At 36.9% G+C, this 10053-nt stretch overlaps 1 pseudogene; it reads right to left on the bottom strand.

Moving 5' to 3' along the window:
• Window positions 1-313: 313 nt before the first annotated feature.
• LOC145067277 (signal peptidase complex subunit 1 pseudogene) lies at window positions 314-659 on the bottom strand (annotated as a pseudogene).
• Window positions 660-10053: the final 9394 nt, after the last annotated feature.

Below are 10053 nucleotides of genomic sequence, written 5' to 3'. Positions count from 1 at the left end.
ATTGTTTCTATGGTCTCGTTTGATAGTTCCTGAATGAGAAAAAGCTGACTGGGAAATGTCTGTCTGGGTAAGAAATCCTAAATGAGTAAGAAACCATGTTGTTTGATTGTACATCTGACTTAATGTTCTGACTGATGAAAAATAACCATTTTACCCTTCTACTCTATACAACAATGGATGAAGTTATTGAAAAATTATAAAAATGCACTAAAGATAATCAAATTCAATTACTCTACTCATTTAAAATATTTTTCTTCAATCTTCTTGCCTTATATCATTTATCAAGATAAACATTAAAAACAAAATAAATTCCGAAAAAACACAATTCTCATTTCAATATGACCCAATTATGATATAATAGCCATAGCCTATTTCTTGTTGGGTTTCTTCTTTGAAACCAAAGTCACAGCCACATGTGGTTTTGGATGCTTTTCACCTTCACTTGGATCCAACCACTTGAGAGGATGTTTGTTAAAAAAGGGCCAATTAGGAATTGTAATCAAAGTTGTCAAAATCACCCCCCCCCCCCCCCCAGCATACACTATCAACATCAGTTGAAATGAACCACCAACATAACCTGTTATAAATGTTGCAACTGCAAATACCACCATCAATATCTGCATCAATTGCTCTGCTACATTCTTTCCTTGCCAATCCATCTATTTAGCCGAGAGTACTATCGGAATTAAAAAATATATAAGGTGTAATCGGAGTCAATCAGCTACCTTCAACAGTAAATAAATGGATTTAGGGCAAGGAGTAAGCAATTGCTCTGCTACCTTCAACAGTAAATTCGTTTTATCAGTTTTGTACATGTAATTGAAATCAGAGTCAATCAGATAGAAAGGAGTAAGCAAAAGGACAATCATAAGGTGAAATCGAACATAGTGAGCATTTAGGGCAAGGAGCTTTGATCGGCTGGAGAAGAAAAGAACAACAGAAGCATACCTGATAGACGAGGAAGGAGCTTCGACCGGTGATTGGAAGAGGAAGAAATAGGTCGATGTTGCTTGCTGGAGAAGAGGAATCACTGAAAGGGGAGAAGAAAGGGCACCGATGGAAACTTTTCTCCTCTTCTCAGTCAGCTGATTTCCAACTTCTTTCTCAATCAGCTATAGATTTCTGAATCAGACACGCATAAAGTGTTTATCAAACACAAATAGCTGAGCGAGTAAGCCAAAATGGTCTGAGCCGACTCAGTCAGACCAATATCAAACACAGCCTAAATCTTGCACCAGAGATCCCTGTGACTGTTACTGTTTAAAATGTTTCGTTAAATGCCTATAAAAGACACTTTTTCCCTCAAACTAAAATTGATATATATATATATATATATATATATATATATATATATATATATATATATATATATCATTTTTGAAATTGTTTGTGTGACAACCGTCAAATTTTGGTCAAGTCAAAGTCAACTAAAGTCAACAAGTCAAACCAGTCAACTCAACTAACCCTTGTGTACGAGGGCTTACGTTATGTATTTACTAGACAACTCGCTATTCTAACGAGAGATCATAAATCGAAAAGTGCATAAATCTAGATCTCCTTAACCTAAAACTGTGGTACGTGGCGAGCCAAACCGATAAAACAATGTTGCATACTCATCGAGAGTATGCAAGATCCTTAAACAAGGCTTAACAGGGTTTACGGACCTTGCATTGCGAAGCCGGACACTCACATTCGTCACACACGAAACCGCTCTCAATCGTTTTCACTCTATCTCTTCTTATCGAGAATCTCTCCCAAATCTCTCTAAGTATGTGAAATCTCTCCCAAATATCTCTTTGTATGAGAAATCTCTCCAAGAATGTCAAATCTCTCCCAAATCTCTCTAAGTATGTGAAATCTCTCCCAAATATCTCTTTGTATGAGAAATCTCTCCAAGAATGTCAAATCTCTCCCAAATCTCTCTAAGTATGTGAAATCTCTCCCAAATATCTCTTTGTATGAGAAATCTCTCCAAGAATGTCAAATCTCTCCCAAATCTCTCTAAGTATGTGAAATCTCTCCCAAATATCTCTTTGTATGAGAAATCTCTCCAAGAATGTCAAATCTCTCCCAAATCTCTCTAAGTATGTGGAATCTCTCTCAAATCTCTCTCAACTTTCTGTAATCACTCGAGGCATCCCGACCCTCGAATTTGGCAGAAACAGCCCAAAAACGGAAGTCTACGCGAAAAACGGACTTAAGGAGCCGAAACCCCTCTTAGGACCCGAACCCTTTTGAGCTGAAGGCTGCTGAACCGAACCTCACTCAAAGAACCGAACCCGAAGGCTCCTGGAACCGAACCTCGCACATCACCCGAACCCGAACCTTCGGTACATTTCGGGTCTGATCACCTTCGCTTCTGAGACCGAGCCTTCGCTTCTGAGACTACCGAGCCTTCGCCTTCGCTTCGCACCTAGCATCATTATGGACCGAACTTCGGCCTAGGGACCGAACCTCGGCCTAGGACCGAGAGGTCTCACTGGAAGTCCTTTTTCTCCCGGTTTTCGACTACGACTTCATTTTAACTTCGTTTTCCATCATTTTAATGCGGGATTTTCACCCAAAACTTTATTTTAACATATAAGGACCCATAATTATTAAATTATCACATTTTTTAAGGATAAAACCTTATCCAAAAGAGTGGGTGAAGTACAAGAGGTGGAGTGTTGACTTTCCTTTATTTTATGACACAAGTAACCTCCCATACCCACTCCATGTCACTATTCCCCATCAGCCCTTACCTAGTCACTTCATTATACTTTTCCCATCTTTTCCCAACCACACAATTGGTCAAAGGCTAGAAAAGTCTCATCTCTCCTCACTTCTCTCATTTTCTCTCTTTTCACCAAAAAGATCAAACTCTTTTCTCTCTCACTTCCTCTCTCTAGAATTCGAGATTCAAGGGCTGATCTTGGGTTTTTCCTCCACATTTGGTAAGCAAAATCCATTCTCCTTATGATTATTTTACTTCTTTCTACTCAAATCATGGATATCTTACACAAACTCCATCATAATTGTGTTAGATCTTCAAATCTTCAAGTGTTCTTGGGTTGAACACTTCTCTTCTTCAACACTCATCTTCTGAAATCACTCAAGGTGAGTTCATACCCCTGCATTTTCATGTTTTCTCAAGTTTTTAGGGGGGACTACAAGTTAAAACACCAAGAACATAACTAAACTTTTCTAACAGCCTTCATCAGAAAAGTTCAACTCCATTCACGGACTGTTTTGGACAACTTAAACATTTCAGTTTTCAAAACTGTTTTAGGTGCAAGTAGTTCCACTTCTTAGCTTTAAAATGACTACTTGCACATCTCCACACGATTTTTCTACAATTTATGGTGATTTTTATAAAACAGCCTGTCTTTTCAAACACAAATCCGGACCAGTCTGTGAATATGAGAATTTTAATACAAGTTAAAGGCTTCCAAAAATCATGATAAAAATTATGAGTAAACTAGACACAATTTAGGAACTCTCAGAATTTACGAATCTAGTTTTCGACTTCGTATGATTTTTCTAAAACAGTGCAGAAAGGTTAAGAGTTAGTTAACAGCTTCTAACTTTCAAAACACTTTGTAACATGTTGAGCAAAGTGTTAAATCTTTGATGACTTCATATATTACATGTATTTCTTGTAATGGTATAGTTATATAATAGGAATTACTCACTGAATTTATGAGAATCCTCCATCATAACCATTAGTACAAAACAAAGCAAGATAAACATAGCTATATTGTACTACACTTTTGACTTACATAGAAAGGGTTCCTGTACACCACAAATAAACATACTAAAATATAACTAGTATAGTTAGGTTGCATATACTGAAACGACCCAAAAATACGACCCGAAAATTTCATTTTTAATATAACCAAAAATCATAAAACTGAGTATATCATATTAAAACCATGCGTTGCGAATCTCAAAACCATACTAAAATACAGTGAGAAAACTGTGTCACAACTGTATCAAAACATATCTAAGATAGCTGATCAACTCCCAGGATAAAAACTGAAGTTGTGGTGTGTGCGATGCCATCATCCCGAGCTCTTCCCTTTTCTTGCGGAAATACCTGAAACCAAAACTGAAACTGTAAGCACGAAGCTTAGTGAGCTCCCCCAAACTACCACATACCACACAATAACATATAAAGCACATACTGGGCCTTGCCCACTGCATCGGACCGAAGTCCGGCTAACCGGGGCCTTGCCCCTACATCGGACCGAAGTCCGAAGCTGACTGGGACCTTCGTCCCCTACATCGGACCGGAGTCCGAAGCTGACTGGACCTCTGTCCCCTACATCGGACCGAAGTCCGAAGCTGACTAAACGTAGCATAAACATATCAACTGGCATAAACACATATATCCTGTCTGAACCATGAAGGCATCAAACATACTAACTACTACATCGGATCGAGGTACGAAGCTGACTGCTAGCTAAACGGGTCGGCATTGTGGCCTTAGACCCGTTCCTACTGGAAGGAAACTCACCTCGTGAACTGGCTGCTGTGTGAATGGCTCTGGAAGCTAACTGCTGCTGCTCCGGTATCTCCCCGGCTACAAGTCCATAAACACACTCAATCAAATGCTAAACACTGCACTGGGTAAAATGACTCTTTTACCCTTGGTCAAAGTCAACTCTCTCGGTCAAAGTCAACCCACAGTTGACCTGACTCGCCGAGTTGGGCCGCCAACTCGCCGAGTCTCTAGTCTCACTTCTCAACCCTACTCGTGGCTACTCGCCGAGTATGGCATCGACTCGCCGAGTACCCTCTCGATCCAAGAACTCAGACAATCTTCATCTGACTCGCCGAGTCATATGAACAACTCGACGAGTTGTTCTTGAGCTAAGAAGATTGCCTTGGACTCGCCGAGTTGTATGAACAACTCGTCGAGTCCCTCCATTACTGAGTCTGTCCTCCAACTCACTGAGTCCACTCTACTACTCACCGGCTTCCACTCGACATCGCTCAAAAAGGGAAAAACGGGACTCACGACTTGACTCGCCGAGTCGTTCTTCCGACTCGCCGAGTCATATCCATGCAGCTACTCTAAACTCGATTCTGCTTGAATCCAGCGTCTGAAACTTATAGATCTGGGCTTCCTCAACTCGATTAGCACGTAAAGATTCTATCTTTACGTGCCCAATAGCGACCAAGAAGATAATAAGGCTCAAAAAGCATAATAAAGGCTAGATCTAGGGTTCTTATGCAAAGCATCTCCAAAAAGGCAACAGATTCGGGCTCTACAACTCCTAAATGAACAGATCTAGAGATATCTCGTCCTATTAAGGCATCCATACAACTATAAGGCTTAGAAAATGCATCAAACTAGCCCTAGAAGAGTTCTAATGGAGGTCTAAAGCATAAAACAGAAGGAATCCGAGAAATACCTCAATGAACTCTGATTTGCCCTTGGATCTTTGCTCTACACCTCTTCTCTTTGCTCCTTTCTTCTTCTTCTTCTTCAAGCCTTCAAAATCCACACAAAAGCACCTAAAACAATAAGGAATGGATTAGGGTTTTCTCACAGCTCTCTGAGGGTGAAGGAGGCGAGTTTGGGGCACATAGCATTGCTTAAATAGTGAGCAACCCGGGGATTTAGGGTTTCTTCCAGGCAGGCAGACTCGCCGAGTCCCGAATATGGACTCGCCGAGTCGCCAACTAACACGTGCACGAAAACTCGACCCTACTCGACGAGTCAGGCCATAGACTCGCCGAGTCCCTCAATAAAACTTCTAAATAAAAGCCACGAAAGCATCATACCAGAGACGGGGCGTTACATATACATTTCAAACATTTTGATAAACTATAATAGGTATAGTTTATGATCATTTACATTATAAAAGGTTTTCACACGAATGGGGTACATTCCAAAGTACCGGGTTTTCATATAAGGGGGTACATTCCAAAGTACCGGGTTTTCATATAAATGGGGTACATTCCAAAGTACCGGGTTTTCATATAAGGGGGTACATTCCAAAGTACCGGGTTTTCATATAAATAGGGTGCATTCCAAAGTACCGGGTGTTCATATAAATGGGGTACATTCCAAAGTACCAGGTTCACATAAAATAGTTGTTATGATATTAAAACTATATTTCATCTAGAATTATTAGACTTCAACTATAATCGCTGAGCGTATATGCTTGAGTCATATAAGAATTTAGTCTTGATTGGCTTAGAATTGGTGGTGCCCGCCTCATCTCCTGTTCCTCGTTGGGTTGTGGACCTAGGGCAGACCCATTATATTCAATGTTTTATCTAACTTAAATCTTATATAACTTATATACGTTGGACGATTATAGGGGAAATCTACGGGTCATTCTAGGGTTCATTAACGCATCATATAGAAATATTCTGTTCATACTTAACTGAGAAAATATTGGATTTTCTGGAAATCAAACTCTATCGATTTTATAAGGAAAATGGTTTCTACTTCAAACAAAACTCTTATGAACTCACCAACTTAATTGTTGACACTTTTTCAAAACTACTTGTATTCTCAGGAAATCAGTGAAACAGGAAAAACTTCAGCGCCTTGAGGATGGGACGTTAAACCGTCAACAATTTACTTTTGTCATCATAATGTAATTGATTTTGAAACATGTAAACATATACTTTGGTGTAACTTTTTCAATTATATTTATGATGGTTGTATCTACTTTGAGCACTATTATACTCATTGTTGTGATACTGTACATGAAGTCCTCCACCCTCGGACGTTTCCGCCATCCTTGGTTTGGGGGTGTGACAGTTTGTAAAGCCACCTTAAATCTTATCTAAAAGTTGTGGACTTCTCTACTCTATACGTATCTCCATCGACTTCTTTGTATCTCCAACACTCTTAAAAGGCTATCAGTCGGCATCTTCGACGCCTCTAGCTCTTGTAGACATCCTCTCGGCGACTTAATTAGGAAGTTCGGTCATAGGAACATGTGGGAGTCCGTTGTGGCTAACATAAGAGGATATCAAAGACGGGTATCAATGATCGGAGCCTGACGTGTTTTTTGGAATGCACCGTGATAGAGCTCCTCACCTGAAATCCAGTTTGGCAAGATAGGTGAGTAGACATCCTCCGTTAATCAAGTACTCTAAAGAGATACTGAAGATTACCATTCCATTACCAAAATACAACATCCTCACACTTACCCTTTCCTCTTCTTTCTTTCCTATTATTATTATGGGTTTTAGATAGTTTTAGAGTTAGATTTATAGAGAAGAGACAACTTTTCATTATATTTTTCAATCTTTGATTTTGAATTTGTTTATGATAAATTTAGGAAGAAATTAGAGGTAATGTATGATTTTGGTTTGGTGGTTATGTTTGTGAATTTCTTAAGTTTAAAGTTTTGATTTTGATTTTGTTTCAATTTTGTGATGTAGTTTCTTTGTAGGTTTGGCGAGGTTAGTGGTGGTTATTGGTGATGATAATTGATAACGGTGGTGTTGGTGGTTGGTGTTGGTGATGGTGATGATTATTGTGGGGATGATAGTAATTGATAACGGTGGTGATGGTGATTAGTATTGGTGAAGGTGGTGATTGTGTTGGTGATGGTGGTGATTAGTGATGGTGGAATAATAAAAAGGAATGATGTAGTTTTGGTCCTCACTAGGGTGGGGGTGACGTAGGGGTAAAAATTGTCATATTTGAAAAAGTTACATCCAAGGTGTTAGTTATAACAGGCCAAGAACCTCTGGTACAAGATCTAAAAACCACGATGAACAACCATGAGAAAAAAAATATCATTAGTTTGACTGAAAATACAGATCGAGGCAACCCACCAAGACCAAAACTACAATTTACTCGAGGAATTATAACATTGATATGTATATTGATCATCCTTGTTTCTCGAAATTCTAAAGCTTGAATTTTCTCATTGAAACAAAGATTCTAATTGCTCTCACTAGCTTTGATAAACATTTATGGTTGGTCTTCATTTCCTAAGATTCAAACTCTCGAATTCTCTTTTCGAAACAAAAAATTACAATTACGAGATGTTTATTTCTGTCCATAAATAAATTTTATAAGCTTATACATCTTTTACAACCTATTTTGGTTTGGATATGTGTTTATTCATTTCAATGCCGGTATCTTCTTGAAGACCCACTTCCTCTTAATGGTTAAGCCAATGTGTTTGATCAACCAAGTTTTAACATACATAGACTGAATTTCATTATAAATGTCATCCTTCCATCTTGCAGCCTTTAGGGTCCGTCATAGCTTCTAATGACTGGTATACTATGATTGCTATGTACCGGTGACTCATTTACCCTAATAATATAAGATTTATATAACTAGGTACATGACGTCCACTATTAAATCTATAAGAAGATGTGCATGTATGTCAGTTTCCTTAATAGCTCTTTCAACCTCAAATTAAATGTTATGACCAACTTTACGTTCTTCATTGTTTGACTCTTGAATCTTATCGTTGATCGGTATAGCTCCTACTATCAATTTCGGATATCAACTCATTCTCTTGGAAGACTATCCTTTGAGCAATAAATATTTTGTTCTTAGAGTTACGTAATATGTAAAATATCTTCTATTCTAATAAATGAAGGTTTTTTTTGCCACATGTCTTCTTCTCCTTTATTTTGACACATGTCATTTTGTAGGAGTTTTAGAATTATTATTTTCCACTTGTCATTTTCTAGGAATTTGAATTTTTTTTTAAAATAAAATTCCATAAAATTCTAAAGAGATTTATAAGGAAAGAGAATCATTATATTAATTTGATAATAAAGTCTCATAAATGCTTCAAAGAATATTTGATTTTTTTTATAAATGTTCCAAAAGATTACATTATCTTATATAAAAGTATTATTTTATAAAATATTTAATGTTTAAATATTGATATTAAATTTTTATTTTTTGATAAACTCGTGTAATGCACAGGTTTTACACCTAGTTTGGATAATATTCGTAACTTTTTAACATGAAAGGGAATAAAACTTATAATACTTTAAAAAAATAGTATAAATGTTGAGATGGTTGAAAAAAAAGGAGCATGGAAGGCCGGAGGGGGCTGGTTAAACGTGTTTGATATTAAATGCTATTAGAATATTATACTATTTTAGTTATACGTAGAAGTTAGTATCTTTTTGTTTTATATATTTATATATGTCAAATTTGCATTTGCATATGTATTGACATACGATATATCTAGTAGGTTAGTTTTTCACTTTTTTTTTGGTTGAAGGTAATAGAACGCATAAGTTTCAAATTAGTTAAAAAGGCCAACGTTGCAATTAGTTACGGAAAATTTATTTTTAATTTTTTAATTTTTAATTTTTAGAAAAATAAACTAACGAAATGTTTCCCCATTTTCTTTAATTGCTTTCTTTTGTACTCTTGTTATTGCCCTTGTTTAACTAATTGTTTGCGAATGATATAACTTTAATTGTTTTACTACTTGTTTGTGAATGGTATAAACACGTGTTAGATTTTTCATATACGTATTGTTGCTTGTGACCTTAAATGATACAACTTTTGATGAGTTAGACCCACATCGACACCTCCACTCATCCAGTTTGAGAGTAAAAACACATGTAAGATTTCATATATGTGTTTTCTTCCAACTCATCTGAAAATTAAAACGTTAATAGGTCTTAATGTTGATCTTTATTCTAACGGGTCTGTCAAAGAATTCACATGCATTTCGTTATTTATGAAAACCCCGACACACGGTATATTTGTGTCCTATCATTATACACAAATTTTAAGATTATATTGAAATTTTATTTTATAAATAAACTAAAACCGGCCTACAAGGATACACTCCCGCAACCGTGTTCTCTCTCCGAAAACAAAATATAATCATATATCAAATTCCAACCGTCTGAAAAGGATATACAGTATCTTATTTCTATCAAGTTTTACTCTACCTTTTATTTATAAAAATGTTTATATGTTTTGTTATTGTCAATGGTATTTTCAATAATCTAACAATAAAAAAGTAAAGGGAAATTGAAACTACATGACAACTTGGTCCAGAACATAGAGCTGCATCTGACCTTCACGTCCCTATAAATTCCAACGTATTT

The sequence above is a fragment of the Lactuca serriola genome, chromosome 1 (assembly GCF_051521515.1).
Source record: "Lactuca serriola cultivar US96UC23 chromosome 1, Lser_US96UC23_V15, whole genome shotgun sequence".
Taxonomy (NCBI): Eukaryota; Viridiplantae; Streptophyta; class Magnoliopsida; order Asterales; family Asteraceae; genus Lactuca; species Lactuca serriola.
Note: the sequence above shows the minus strand (reverse complement) of the source record. Positions and strands in the feature narration are given on the sequence as shown.